The sequence below is a fragment of the Coregonus lavaretus genome (assembly GCF_964263955.1).
Source record: "Coregonus lavaretus genome assembly, chromosome: 6".
NCBI classification, from domain to species: Eukaryota; Metazoa; Chordata; class Actinopteri; order Salmoniformes; family Salmonidae; genus Coregonus; species Coregonus lavaretus.
The window spans coordinates 44948128-44963717 of NC_139993.1; the positions used below are offsets into that span (position 1 = coordinate 44948128).

Below are 15590 nucleotides of genomic sequence, written 5' to 3' on the forward strand. Positions count from 1 at the left end.
ATCAACAAATATACATACGCATAAGCACATACACACACACAGAAACACACATGCTCACATACACACACCGTATCACCCTATCATACTCTTAAACGGTCAGTGCCGTTTAAGATTAGGGAAGACGATTTAATTTTTTTTATGAGCATGGCCTTATTTCTGTTACAGCCTATTGGATGACTGTCATTCATATTCTATTCACTCAGCTTAATGTAACGTTGATAGGTTTAGGCTACTACATGATACTCAAATTTGCCCTATACCCATCATGAGGTTGTTACAACCTAGCCTACAAATGAAAGTTTATAACGTAGGTGCACTGGTCGAGAGACAAATTGGAGTACCGGTAATCAAGTTGACAGACAGTGAAACATTCAATACCGCCTTGCACACACTTGCCTGAATCTAGCTGATCTAGGGTTTAATCATTAGTCCAAACAGTTGCAAAACATTATGTAATGTTTTGCAACTAAAACAAGTTTCTATCGGACAAATTCAGTTAGGTCCATTCTCATTTTCTATCCATTTGCTTCCGTTTAATAAACTTTTTGCAACAGAATTGGTGGAATGAATACACCCCTGATCACCCGCACACACAGTTCACTTTCATAGCAGCCATACAAACAGCATCTATGCGCTATCCTCCTCTCACATTTTCCCTTCACTTGTGGACTTCAGTGCACAACACAACAGCTGTCTGTGACCAGGCAAAAAAGAATAACGTCATACCATAACCGCTACACACAGCCTACATCGTTGTCACCATATTAGCTAACGTTGTAGTCAACATAGCGACTATAGTAACGCTTTAGTAAACCCACAATCCAATCCATGTGAACAGCAGTTACACCGGCGGGTCCCAGTGGCAATAAATTAATAAAACCAAAAGCAAAGACTGTTGGATAGCCTTAGCCAGCGAGCTAACATAAATATAATTCCTATCCGTTTGAGTCAGGTTGTTGAATAGGCTAAATTAGCTGCATTAGCTAGCGTAAGTGAACGTTTAAACAATACTACAAAATGTCTCTCTCTCTGTTTCTTCACCTTTATTTTTGAAGAAATGTGTTCAAAACTGTTCAACTATTGTCTTTCTCTCTCATTGAGTCACCTACTCAACACATTTTATGTACTGCAGTGCTAGCTAGCTGTAGCTTATGCTTTCAGTACTAGATTAATTCTCTGATCCTTTGATTGGATTCACAACATGTCAGTTCATGCTGAAAGAGCTCTGATAGGTTGGAGGACATCCACCGGAAGTCATCATAATTACTGTGTAAGTCTATGGAAGGGGGTGAGAACAATGAGCCTTCTAGGTTTTGTACCCAGAGGAGGATGGAAAATAAATGTCCTCCGGCTACACCCTGGTGCTACCGTACAGTGCTGTTGAGGCTACTATACATTTACATTACATTTACGTCATTTAGCAGACGCTCTTATCCAGAGCGACTTACAGTTTAGTGCATACATTATTATTTTTCATACCCCCTGTGGGAATCGAACCCACAACCCTGGCGTTGCAAACGCCATGCTCTACCAACTGAGCTACATCCCTGCCAGCCATTCCCTCCCCTACCCTGGACGACGCTGGGCCAATTGCGCGCCGCCCCATGGGTCTCCCGGTCGCGGCCGGCTACGACAGAGCCTGGATTCGAACCAGGATCTCTAGTGGCACAGTTAGCACTGCGATGCAGTGCCTTAGACCACTGCGCCACTCGGGAGATAGACCTTCATTGCAAAACAGTGTGTTTTAATCAGTTATTTGGTGACGTGAATATATTTAGTATAGTTTTATTTAAAAATGAACACTGAGTAGGATGGTCCTCCCCTTCCTCCTCTGGCATATGGTTTACATCGATTCATGCTCATCAAACCATTCAGTGACCATTCGTGCCCTGTGGATGGGGGCATTGTCATCCTATGGGGCATAGCCATGGTAGGCAAAATAATGGCCAAAATAATTGACCCTAAGCATGATGGGATGTTAATTGCCTAATTAACTCAGGAACCACACCTGTTTACAATATACTTTGTATCCCTCATTTACTCAAGTGTTTCCATTATTTTGGCAGTTACCTGTATATTTGTATTTAAGATATAATCAAACTAAACAAATAGAAGTTTATATTGATATTGAAGAGATACTTATACTATGCTGTTTGTGTTCATGCCTGACCCTGAACACCACCCTCTTCTCACCCTAACCCTCCTCCTCCCTCACTTCCCTCCTCTCCTCCCATCCCCCCTTCTCTCTTACGCCCCTCATCTCCAACCTCAGCCCCGGACAGCCTGAACAACATCCTCCTCTCACCCTAACCCCCCAGAGAGCTTTAATTCGACACTCCTCTCACCCAAACCCTTCAACGTCTACCCACAGCCACACCCCTCCTCCACCCCCTCCTCGCCTCTCTTAACAACACCCAGAAAACCTGAATACGACCTGAACACCACCCCCTCCCCACTTCCTCTTCTGTACTACATGATCTACAAACATCATTCTCAGATCCATTCCTTTGCTGTGAAGTTTATTACTGGTAAAGAGTTAAGACCATCAAAGAATATACTGTAACTGGACTGTGTGTATGATAACCGTATGTGAAAGGCAAACTGGGTAGAAGGCAAACCTTTAATGCGGCTATACCTCACCTCACACCATAAAGATCTTCACAAAGTTTCTGTGTGAAAATAAACATTTATAAATACATTATAATTCCCTGCTGCCAGTATTCTGGTCTGCACTTTATCTTACATGTCCACCCCTTCTAGAGGATTCTGTCAAAACAAGTTGAAGGTAACATGGTGGATGGTGAGATGAGTTCATCCTCATGTTTATGAGTTTCAGCTTCTTCCCTTAGGTAGATGAAATTGAGTTCTGTAGGCTAGTAACAACCCTCAGGGTTATTTAAGTATGTCAAAAAAGGGTTAACCTATAGCAGTGGTTCTCAAACCACTCCTCGGGGACCCCCAGCTGTTCTATGTATTTGATCTATTCCAGAGCAAGCACACCCGATTCAACTTGTCAACTAATCATCAAGCCCTTGACTAGTTGAATTAGGTGAGCTAGTTCAGAGCTACAACAAAATTGCGAAACGTCTGAGGGTCCCCGAGAACCACTGACCTATAGGACACTTCCCTACTCTGCTTTTAGTTCACTTCCTGATTTGTGAACTTTCTTTACTCTGCTAATATACTGGTCAGAGTCTATGTGTGCAGGGCAGGCCTCTTAGGGAAAAGTTCAAATCCTCAAGGAATTAGAAAGTTTGACCTGAAAGATTACAGATTCAGTTATTCCAAGAATGCATACTGAAATCTAACATGGGAAAAAATGGGGGGAGCACCACAAGCACACTGTGGAGCAGCTCTAGAGAACCCAAGGGGGCTTACAGCCGGCCCCCCTTTTGGGTTCTCAGCTGAAGGTATGGACCAGCTGGCTCCATGTGAACTTCAATCCTGACGCTGTTTTTTAATGTTTAGAAACGTCAATAATCTGCTTGCAATACAGTTTTGGAAACCTTCGGATCTTAACTTTCATACCAGCGAGAAATAATCTTTCTCATTCATATGAAAAGTTAAATTGCAAATGCGAGTGTCTTGTGCAAGGCATATTTTCGTCGGGGCATTTCACTCACAAGGCTGAATGGGGCGTCGAATGACCCAATGTAATGCAATGGAATTGGAGTCATGATAAGGGCTATCTGTGGGTTACCAAACTATGACCTGAATCTGACAGAGTTCCAGTTAACAGGGAGCAAAGTCCTTCCCACTGACTGCATTACAGACTGGGGTTACACAAAAACCTGGGTTTTGGGAGTTTAGAAGTTTTCCACACCAGCGAGCACAGGCAACAAACAGGTAATAAACAGGTAGTATATACAGGCAAGACACAGGTTTCTCGATCTACTCACTGAACCAGGTGAGTACAGTCTATGGGTGACAGCCAACTGATTCAGATTAGTTTGCATTGTTATTCAGGTTTATGAAATTATCTACATTTTCTCAGGTGTGATTCTGTTGGTAGAGTGAGTTGGACAGTTGTTGGTTTAAGCTGCCAGTACAGACAGAGGAACGATAACAGGGATCTGTGGGGTGATGCAATGGTTTCTCTGTAGGCTCAGTGGAAACTGAACTAGAGTATCTGTCACATCTGCCTTCTATAGTGTTGTCCTATGTCTCCCACCCTCTGCAGACAGACAGATGGACAGTATGTCTCAGCATGTGTGTGTGATTGGGGCGGGTCCCTCAGGTCTGACCAGCATCAAGAGCAGTCTGGATGAGGGTCTGAAGCCCACCTGCTTCGGAGCAGTTGTGACATCAGGGGGCTGTGGAACAGACTATCCGCTCCCACAAAAATCAGCCCGCGGCTGAATCTAGTTGGCTACCCCTGGTCTAGATGATCCTCTCCGCCAATCAGGGCTGTGCATGTACATATATTACAATTTGTATCAACATGCCCACAGACTGAGCATTTCAATGGCAAAAGGAGGCTTAGGGAAATAAATGTTTGTTTTCATGAAATAAACCACAGTGATGTATTAGACATACAGTGATGATTTAAAAATACAATTAAAAAGACTGCATGGGGGCTTTAACATGGTAAACATTTGTACTGTTTAAGCTTTAAATGCCAAACCAACTTTAAAATGTGCAGACTGACTCAACATACAGTGCATTCGGAAAGTATTCAGACCCCTTCACTTTTTCCACATTTTGTTACGTTACAGCCTTATTCTAAAATTGATTAAATTGTTTGATTTATTTTTGCAAATGTATTAAAAGTAAAACACTGAAATATCACATTTTAAGTATTCAGACCCTTTACTCAGTACTTTGTTGAAGCACCTTTGGTAGCGATTACAGCCTCGAGTCTTCTTGGCACACCTGTATTTGGGGAGTTTCTCCCATTCTTCTCTGCAGATCCTCTCAAGCTCTGTCAGGTTGGATGGGGAGCATCGCTGCACAGCTATTTTCAGGTCTCTCCAGAAATGAAGCCAAGGATCTCTCTGTACTTTGCTCTGTTCATCTTTCCCTCGATCTTGACTAGTCTCCCAGTTCCTGCCGCTGAAAAACATCCCCACAGCATGATGCTGCCACCACCATGCTTCACCATAGGGATGGTATTGGCCAGGTGATGAGCGGTGCCTGGTTTCCTCCAGACGTGACTCTTGGCATTCAGGCCAAAGAGTTCAATCTTGGTTTTATCGGACCAGATAATCTTGTTTCTCATGGTCTGAGAGTCCTTAGCAAAGGGTCTGAATAATTTTTTTTTTTTTTTTTTATCTAAAGGGGAATGGATCAGCTTAATATTGCAGATAGATTGTATCTTCTATCAATGTAATTGTCTGCATCACTTCCAATCCCCCATGTTTATTTTTATTTTTTATATATATATTCCCCTTTATTACTTTTCAACCCCACCATCCTTTCCCTACTTGGAGTAAATTAGTGAACAACAACGCCCAGGCCTCTACTTCCGGTCTATACTTACTATCTACACCTTATGGACAGAGTTAATTTTACAGTCTGAATACTTACGTAAATACGGTATTTCTGTTCTAAAAACCTGTTTTCGCTTTGTCATTATGGGGTATTGTGTGTAGATTGATGAGGAAACATTTTTATTTTATCCATTTTAGAATAAGGCTGTAACGCAACAAAATGTGGAAAAACTCAAAGGGTCTGAATACTTTCCGAATGCATTGTACATTGCTTGTCAAAAGCTTTTGATACTATTGAAGGCTTTGGGGGTAGAATTCGGTTTAAAAGGCGACAATTCAGATGACAGTCATCAAGTTCCTGAAAATGTATTTCATGTCCCAACAGGCGCCCGATGCAATTTGTTAAGATGGCTAAGCCAAATGGCTCAAAGACCAGGGTTTATATAGTCTTTTTGAATGATGTATACATGTAATATTACAGACATTGGGTCATATGAGACTGATAACAGTTTCAAAGGGAATATTCACAGAATGACATTGAATATAATGAGGTGGTGCCTGGAAGAGGCTCCATAAGCAACCACCCAAAGTTATAATTTTAAAAACAAGTGAGTGCATTGCCTGGCGAGTGTCCAGCAGAGATAGGCCGCACTAACAATCCATTTTATTATCTGAGTGGGAAAATACAGCTTCATACTCATTAGAAAGTTACAGCTTGTACAGAATGGAAAATTACAGGTTATACTGAACATGTCCTGATATGACCTTTAAAGTAAAGATCAATCAAGTGTGTCCTCAGCCAACCCTTCACTATCTATACATTTTGAACTATAACCATTTTACATTTGCATAATAGCTCCATAGACCTCAAAGGCAACATTTGGATTTGCCACTTCTCTTGATCCGTTTCAGCCTACTTCAAGAATACAAAGCAAAGGCACACACATTTACTTCAGGAAATGACCTTTTCTAGTTTATAATTGTGTTTTGTATTTCAAAAAAAAATGTGTGTTTCTGCCTTGATTGTAATATTTGTGTCTAACATGTTTGTGTAATTGCTGCTGATCTTGTCATGCAGGGCTCTCTTGAAAAATAGACCTTGGTCTTAATGGGACTCCCTGCTTAAATACATGTTAAATAGAAAATAAATCAAATTAAACCATCCTTCATAACTGCCCACATGAAAAAATACTAAAGTTTACTATAGAATATTACAGTACTTACTATAGAATTATGTTGTAAACTGTAGAATACTATAGTAAATACTACAGTATTATCCACACAAAAACACTACAGTCAATATTATAGTATTCATACCATAGTATACACTATAGTATTTGTTTATGTAGCCTCTATCCTCTAGTTTGTACTCTTGTAGGCTATATCCAGCCTCTTTCTGTACCTGTTCAACATCAAACCAAAGCATGTCCTACTGAAGAAGGCATTACTGTAGTGTATAAAGATCTGTGTTTGACATTTAAAAAGCAATAAAGAAAATGTAAAACAGTGTGGGATCAGGTTTGGGGTTTGTTTCTCATCTCTTGACTTGAGTCACTTGGTTGACAAATCAGTCACAGTTGACCAATCATAATTGTTTCACAGACACACGGCTAGTGAAATGAACCAATCAGTGCTGGTTTGAGTGACAAGGGGCTGGAGGATTTGGAGGAGGGGTGGAGGAGAGAAAGAGAGCTCTGGGGTTTGTTACAGTGTTGCCAATTTAGCGAATTTGTCGCTATAGTTAGCGGGTTTTCAGACCCCTCTAGCGACACATTTTCAAAAAAGCGACTAGCGACAAATCTAGCGACTTTTGGAGACTGACGTGAAAGCACGTATCGTTCTTACTCTTCTCAACGAGCAGCGGGTGCTTTGTTACCCCCGTCCCAAAGCACTTACAAGCGGCCCAGTCCTCGCGCAGCAGTCCCTCCCAGCTACAGTCACAACAGGAGATGTTCACCCCTCCGCGTCCAGACTGCAAATGAATCGAGCATGCGGGAAGCCGCCGCTGGCTGATTCCGCCCTGGTTTACATTCAGGGCGGGGTGTAAATGTAGGGTGTTTTTTACTCACGTTTTGTCTCTCCCACGACGTTATGCCTCTCTCCTACAGCTATTGGCTGTTCTGGCGACTTTTAGGACAGCCAATAGCTACTTTCCTTACTGAGGAGTTGGCAACACTGTACCTTGGGCTCATTTCAACCCGTGTCCACTGGAATAGAGAGGTAAGCACAACTTCTTCATCATTACATTTACATGTTAGTCATGTAGCAGACGCTCTTATCCAGAGCGACTTACAGTTAGTGAGTGCATAATTTTTTTTTCCATCAATGTTTACTGTTTGAAAAAGTGTTTTGTGTGTTGTTCAATGATGTTTCATAGCCTCGCAAAGCCACCTGATCACACGAGATTACATTAAACGGGATCAGGCTACATGTTTCATGCTTTTTAAGAAAAAATATCAAACCAGAGCAATGGGTGAGCAACTCTCCCTTTTAAATATTCTGGGAAAACATAAAAGCAAGGTATTTATAGTGCAAATCTTCCTGAGACACTGATTACATCAGACTGATAAAACATGTTCATGTTCATGGAACTCTGTGTTCCTTATTCACTGAAGAGGCAGATACTTTATATTGGTTACTTTGTTTCTAGAGCTCTTTGTTGTTCAGTTTGAAGTCACAGTTATTTTTGATGATCTGTATTATTTTCTGTTTATACCCTTCTGTGTCCTGATCGACTCAAGCACTCTTAAATAGATGTAGGTATCTAAGTTAATCATTGATTGATTGACAATGGTCAATGGATTGAAAAGCCAATTAGTGAAGTTCTAAAGAAACAGTGCATTTAGAGATGCAAATTACTCTGTTTCAGTAAACATAACCACTCCTGCAGGGTTAAAATAGGGTTTACATTCTCTCATTACAATATCACACCTCACTACTGCCCATCCCCCCCATCAGGGCTTATAGTCAAGGGGGCATAGACTTTGGCTACTAGCTGGACATATTTTGTGACCATCCCCCAGAAAACAGTGCCACTAACCAGTGTCACTGATCTGGTCTGGCCACAACCCTTAAAATGAACATAAGTTATTTGCGTAGCGCTTCCTTTTGGTTGATTCTGATACATCCCAAGTGGGAAACTCAGGATCATCTTTCTACAGCAAGTTTGCAAGTCAGAAATGTCAGTTTCCTAGTTCCGACTAGCACGTGAGCGTGGCGTTAGTCGCAAGTATGGGTAATATAATTTTGTACATAAAAATATATATAAACTTTTTTTTTGTATTTTACCAACTCTTTACATTCTGTCATAAATAGCACATGTTCAACTATAAAACAAATATGTTTTCCCATCTCCAGAGGTTAAATGAAGAAAAATGACTATAATGGTTGACCTGAGGGACAAATGTAAATTAATCACATAACGCATGGACTAAATAATCTTCAGAAATGACTTTGTCAAAGCAAACATGGGCAAAGTTTGGGGTTAAGTGGGTTAAAATCTTCCTAGAAGTTGGACAAACATGACGTGGGCATGCCAAAATTGGGTTTTCCAGCGAAAAATATTTTATAAAAACGTAACACTAATATTATAATTTTGAACATGGTTTAGTTAGAGCGTAGATGTACGTGATCTAACTGTTCAACTGAGTGTACATGAAAGGCACTCTTCGTGGAACAATGCATATCATGCTGTGCTACTGAGAGTTGAGCAGTTTTACAGCGATCGTCCCCATGCTCTAGGATTTCCAGGAAATATGTGTTTTGGCTCTCTGCCATGTTCCGTTCTCTTTGGCTCACACCGACATAGTCTCCAGTACCCCTGGTTGGTCTGCAAAACAGCTCTTGTTACCCTATACCCTCCCTCTCCCTCTCTTCCCACTTGGCACAGAAGTCAATTCTGTGGTGTATTGACAAATGCATTATGTGTTAATGAGTTTATATTTAAAATGGTTGCAAATAGCCAATGGGATTTGTATGCAGGGGTTGAGTTTTCTGCATTAACAAATGACAATGGGGTTTCCGTTCTTGCATTGAAGTGATTGGATTATGTGATGCAAGGGCGGTACAAGTTAAATGATGTATTGGGGAGTTGGGCTGAAGACACTGTAGAGAGTGGTCGACTGGAATGTGTTAAGGAGAACATAAAATAAATCTGTTCTGTTTATTATAAGTACGCCTAGGAGTCTAGAGTAAAATAACCTAGCATCTTAGGATGCAACAAATTCAATGTCTATTCCAAGTTGGTTCAATGTCATTTCATTGAAATTATGTGGAAACAACGTTGATTCAACCAGTGTGTGCCCAGTGTGTTTCTCTCTCTCTCTCTCTCTCTCTCTCTCCCACTCTCTATTTCCCCTCTCTGTCTTGGCAGTATACTCCTATCCATGTATGTATGTAGGTTAAGAGTTATGGGGCCCTTCTAAATCTGAATAAGCTTTTTTTATTGTATTTTTCCACATTCTTTTAAATAGTGCCTGAGCATTGTGAGGTGAGCTAGTGTTTACCTCAGTGTTTAAACTTTAATATCAAGAGTTTGAGTAATTTTATGTTGCAAAAGATAGATGTGAGAACTGTACCTATATGGGAATAATACAGTATTTGTACACAGCAAATTGCCAAGTGTTACCTAGTGATGATTTTTCAGTGTAACATTTCTAGAGTTGAATAAACTCTAAGTGGTGTAAAAGAACCCCAGTGTTGGTGTTAATACCCAGAGTTGAGTGTGATTGGGTCATTGTTACTCTGTGTAGAGTAACACACTTAGAAACAGTCAACACACCCATCATTATCATATTTCCGAACATGATCTATTGCAGGTAGATTTTTCGAATCGTTTGTTTCAATATCTGTGCTTGACAACTACATTGATTGATGGATTTATCTTATGCTACACAAACAAACAATAACATACATTTTTCTAAACTAATCCTATCTGTTAGTAGTTGGATTTATTTTGCCCTGTTTCTGAGATGGTTGTTCCAGTTTAGGTACATTGGCAGTCATTTCAAATGCAGGTTGTGTGTGATTAAATGTTCCAATTGTTGGATATCCCCACTCTGGCTGGAATTCCAATAGGAAAAACACATCACTTGGAGCATAATGTGACTTGCATGCCTGATGTGGCCTGCAAACCAAAAGTGTTAACCAGTGTGTTAGGGTAAAACTAGGCCGTCAAAGTAAGGCCTTATGATATATGTAATGTATTGTCATAAAGAGTTTAATGATAACATTAACTTAGGCACTCACTTGGTGAGGGCCATTGAATGCAACAACCATGTCTCTGTCACCAACAAACACAGTAACTCTACAATTCACTCAAAGGTAAGTAAGTAGCCTTGCATGAGCCTTGGCTTGTGCGAACGAGATCTCCTGTTTCTGTAGCGTGATGGGGCCTCCTGTAGCTCAGTTGGTAGAGCATGGCGCTTGCAACGCCAGGGTTGTGGGTTCGATTCCCACGGGGGGCCAGTATGAAAAGTGTATGCACTCACTAACTGTAAGTTGCTCTGGATAAGAGCGTCTGCTAAATGACAAAAAATGTAAAAATTTACAAATACACCCCCTGGACACAGCCTTATTCCCAATCTATCTATAGCTGAGTGCCAAGCAGAGGGTCCCATTTTTTCTGTCTTTGGTATGACTCGGTCAAGGATTGAACTCTGAACATTTCAATCTCAGGGCGGACACTCTAACCACAAGGCCACTGAGTTCACTCGAAAGGCATACTGATAAATATGCAAATAAGGCTTTACACCCTTCATAGAGGGTTCAAGGAAGAACCTTTAGACGATTAAAACAAAGATTAGGATAACTAACCCTGATAAAAGAGTTCTTCACAGGAAAAAAGCCCTTTAAAGTATTCAGTAATATGTACTGATTTGCTCCTTACCGTCCCCTACTCTCACACTGCCTCATGCCCTCAATGAGTGGAGACCAGGACAGGAGCTGTAAAATCGTTTAACTAGACCAAAGTTCACATCCACATAACTGCTGTATCTCTCTGTAGATAAACTAAATGTTAAGGTGTACATTCTCTGTCGATAAGGTTAAAGGAGTGAAATGTTGACTCAAACCCACTTACAGTGCATTCGGAAAGTATTCAGACCCCTTGACTTGTTCCACATTTTGTTACGTTACAGCCTTACTCTAAAATTGATTAAATAGTTTCTCCCTCATCAATCTACACACAATACCCAATAATGACAAAGCAAAAACAGGTTTTTAGAAATGTTTTCAAATGTATATAAAAAAACTGGAAATATCACATTTACATAAGTTTTCAAACCCTTTACTCAGTACTTTTGAAGCACTTTGGCAGCGATTACAGCCTCAAGTATTTTGGGGTATGACGCTACAAGCTTGGCACACCTGTATTTGGGGAGTTTCTCCCATTCTTCTCTGCAGATCCTCTCAAGCTCTGCCAGGTTGGAGCTGCACAGCTATTTTCAGGTCTGCCCTCGATCCTGACTAGTCTCCCAGTCCCTGCTGCTGAAAACTACCCCACATGCTGCCACCACCATGCTTCACCGTTAGGGATGGTGCCAGGTTTCCTCCAGATGTGACGCTTGGCATTCAGGCCAAAGAGTTCAATCTTGGTTTCATCAGAACAGAGAATCTTGTTTCTCATGCTCTAAGAGTCCTTTAGGTGCCTTTTGGCAAACTGAGGAGTGGCTTCCATCTGGCCACTCTATCATAAAGGCCTGATTGGTGGAGTGCTGCAGAGATGGTTGTCCTTCTGGAAGGTTATCCCATCTCCACAGAGGAACTCTGGAGCTCTGTCAGTGACCATCGGGTTCTTGGTCACCTCCCTGACCGAGGCCCTTCTCCCCCGATTGCTCAGTTTGGCTGGGTGGACAGCTGTGTCTCGGTGGTTCCAAATTCTTCCATTTAAGAATAATGGAGGCCACTGTATTCTTGGGGACCTTCAATGCTGCATACATTTTTTGGTATCCTTCCTCAGATCTGTGCCTCAACACAATCCTGTCTCGGAGCTCTACGGACAATTCCTTCGACTTCATGGCTTGGGTTTTGCTCTGACATGCACTGTCAACTGTGGGACCTTATGTAGACAGGTGTGTGCCTTTCCAAATCATGTCCAATCAATTGAATTTACCACAGGTGGACTCCAATCAAGTTGTAGAAACATCTCAAGGATGGTCAATGGAAAGAGGATGCACCTGAGCTCAATTTTGAGTCTCATAGCAAAGGGTCTGAATACTTATGTAAATGTCATATTTCAGCTTTTTATTTTTAATACATTAGCAAAAATGTATAACCTGTTTTCATTATGGGGTATTGTGTGTAGATTGATGAGGAAAAAACAACAATTCAATCAATTTTAGAATAAGGCTGTAACGTCACAAAATGTAGAAAAAGGGAAAGGTTCTGAATACTTTCCGTATGCACTGTAAATAGCTGTAAGTTGCTAAGCCAATCATTGATTGATTGACAATGGTGTATGGATTGTGCATTCAGAGAAATGCAAAACATGGTTAAAATAACATCAACACGTTTAAAATAAAACAAATTAGAAAGCGTTGAGAATTGCCCTTCTTGCCCTTCAGCGTCGTCCAAGGTAGGGGAGGGTTTGGCCGGCAGGGATGTGGGTTAGTTTCCCACGGGGGGCAAGTATGAAAAAAACTAAAAACATGTATTCATTCACTAACTGTAAGTCGCTCTGGATAAGAGCGTCTGCTAAATGACGAAAATGTAAAATGTTGTTGTGCTGTCCATCTCACACCTCACTCCACTGCCCATCCCCCCCAAGGGGTCATAAAATTTGGCTCTTAGCTCGAAAGTTTTTGTGACCATCCTCCAGGAACAGTGCCATTCCCACTAACCAATCAGAGGCACTGATCTGGTCTGGCCATGACCCTTTCCTGTCTGTGCAGGGCAGGGTTCCTAGTGTCCAGGGGTGTAGTGCTGCTGGGGCGCAGCTCCCACATTTTTTTCCAATTTGAGCTGGTAAAATTATTTCTGGAAAATGACTTCTGATAAATTATATTTAATTGCCACTCAAATCCCATGAAAAATTATGAATGGCAAACCAAATAAATATGTATAGCAGCCTAAAGGTAGGTAAGTGGTGGTGTCTTCTCTCTGACAGTGGCGAGACTAATGAAGAACTGTAGGCTACGTGCTTGACCACTTTGGCCAATCAGAACCTGGGGGGAAAATCTGCAGCTCGGCAGAGTGTGAGAGGGGGTTTAGGCAGATTAACCTTATCACACCAACGATATCTAGGATCCAAATTCACTGTGTGTCTGCATTGATGTTCATAAAACTCCACGGATCCCCTCTTGGGCAGTGGAACCCAGAACGATATGTGACCACTTGGTTAAAGCGACACCGTTCTGCCAAAAGACACCAAAACCAGTGGCCACTGCAAAGCCCAAGGAGCCTGACCCTCTTCTGGAAGTTGCTGTAGCCCTGCTTGGGATATTTAGCCTATATTGGCTATTGGTCTAGCTTGGTATATCAGGGTGGTCAATTGTACATGTGAATTGGGCCAAGTTGAAGGTAATAATGCATTTAGGATATAGTTTATTGAGATGCATGAATACACTACACCAAAAGTTAGATTTTATGGCTGTTTTTCAACTGGATTTGCTGCAATTTATATGTAGTAATTGTTTATGTTCACTACTTGGTGAATTGATTTGATAGTATGTTTAATCTATGCAAATAAATTATATAGATTGATAGTTCACCTCTGTTTTATTTTATTCTGTAATAAGGTATATTGTAATCGTGTTCAAGCTAATCAAATCCAAGTTTATTTAAGATACAGCGTTGTAGTGTAAACTACACAATACAATGAAATGCCTACTCGCAACTAAAGCTCTCCTCGCAAACAGTGCAATGATATTAAGCTATATGTATTTACATTAGACTACAGCCTACAAATAGCTATACAGTGAGGGAAAAAAGTATTTGATCCCCTGCTGATTTTGTACGTTTGCCCACTGACATAAATAATCAGTCTATAATTTTAATGGTAGGTTTATTTGAACAGTGAGAGACAGAATAACAACAAAAAAGTCCAGAAAAACGCATGTCAAAAATGTTATAAATTGATTTGCATTTTAATGAGGGAAATAAGTATTTGACCCCCTCTCAATCAGAAAGATTTCTGGCTCCCAGGTGTCTTTTATATAGGTAACGAGCTGAGATTAGGAGCACGCTCTTAAAGGGAGTGCTCCTAATCTCAGTTTGTTACCTGTATAAAAGACACCTGTCCACAGAAGCAATCGATCAATCAGATTCCAAACGCTCCACCATGGCTAAGACCAAAGAGCTCTCCAAGGATGTCAGGGACAAGATTGTAGACCTACACAAGGCTGGTAAGGAATCAGCCCAGAACTACACAGGAGGATCTTGTCAATAATCTCAAGGCAGCTGGGACCATAGTCACCAAGAAAACAATTGGTAACACACTACGCCGTGAAGGACTGAAATCCTGCAGCGCCCGCAAGGTCCCCCTGCTCAAGAAAGCACATATACAGGGCTGTCTGAAGTTTGCCAATGAACATCTGAATGATTCAGAGGAGAACTGGGTGAAAGTGTTGTGGTCAGATGAGACCAAAATCGAGCTCTTTGTCATCAACTCAACTCGCCGTGTTTGGAGGAGGAGGAATGCTGCCTATGACCCCAAGAACACCATCCCCAACGTCAAACAAGGAGGTGGAAACATTATGCTTTGGGGGTGTTTTTCTGCTAAGGGGACAGGACAACTTCACCGCATCAAATTGACGATGGACGGGGCCATGTACCATCAAATCTTGGGTGAGAACCTCCTTCCCTCAGCCAGGGCATTGAAAATGGGTCGTGGATGGTTATTCCAGCATGACAATGACCCAAAACACATGGCCAAGGCAACAAAGGAGTGGCTCAAGAAGAAGCACATTAAGGTCCTGGAGTGGCCTAGCCAGTCTCCAGACCTTAATCCCATAGAAAATCTGTGGAGGGAGTTGAAGGTTCGAGCCTCGAAACCTTAATGACTTGGAGAAGATCTGCAAAGAGGAGTAGAACAAAATCCCTCCTGAGATGTGTGCAAACCTGGTGGCCAACTACAAGAAACGTCTGACCTCTGTGATTGCCAACAAGGGTTTTGCCACCAAGTACTAAGTCATGTTTTGCAGAGGGGTCAAATACTTATTTCCC

The 15590-nt window shown here is 41.4% G+C and overlaps 1 protein-coding gene across 3 annotated transcripts in view; it reads left to right on the forward strand.

The window, feature by feature from the left end:
• The first annotated feature begins 3409 nt into the window (after window positions 1–3409).
• The window catches only part of LOC311131350 (flavin-containing monooxygenase 5-like), a 28639-nt gene continuing 16458 nt past the window's right edge, over window positions 3410–15590 (forward strand). Inside the window, exon 1 of one of the 3 annotated variants that reach the window (XM_084164298.1) lies at window positions 3410–3907. The gene's annotated coding sequence lies outside the window, so the exon portion shown is untranslated. Of the gene's footprint in view, window positions 3908–7553; window positions 7650–15590 lie in introns of those variants that run through there. The other 2 variants (XM_084164299.1, XM_084164297.1) reach the window with 2 other exon arrangements.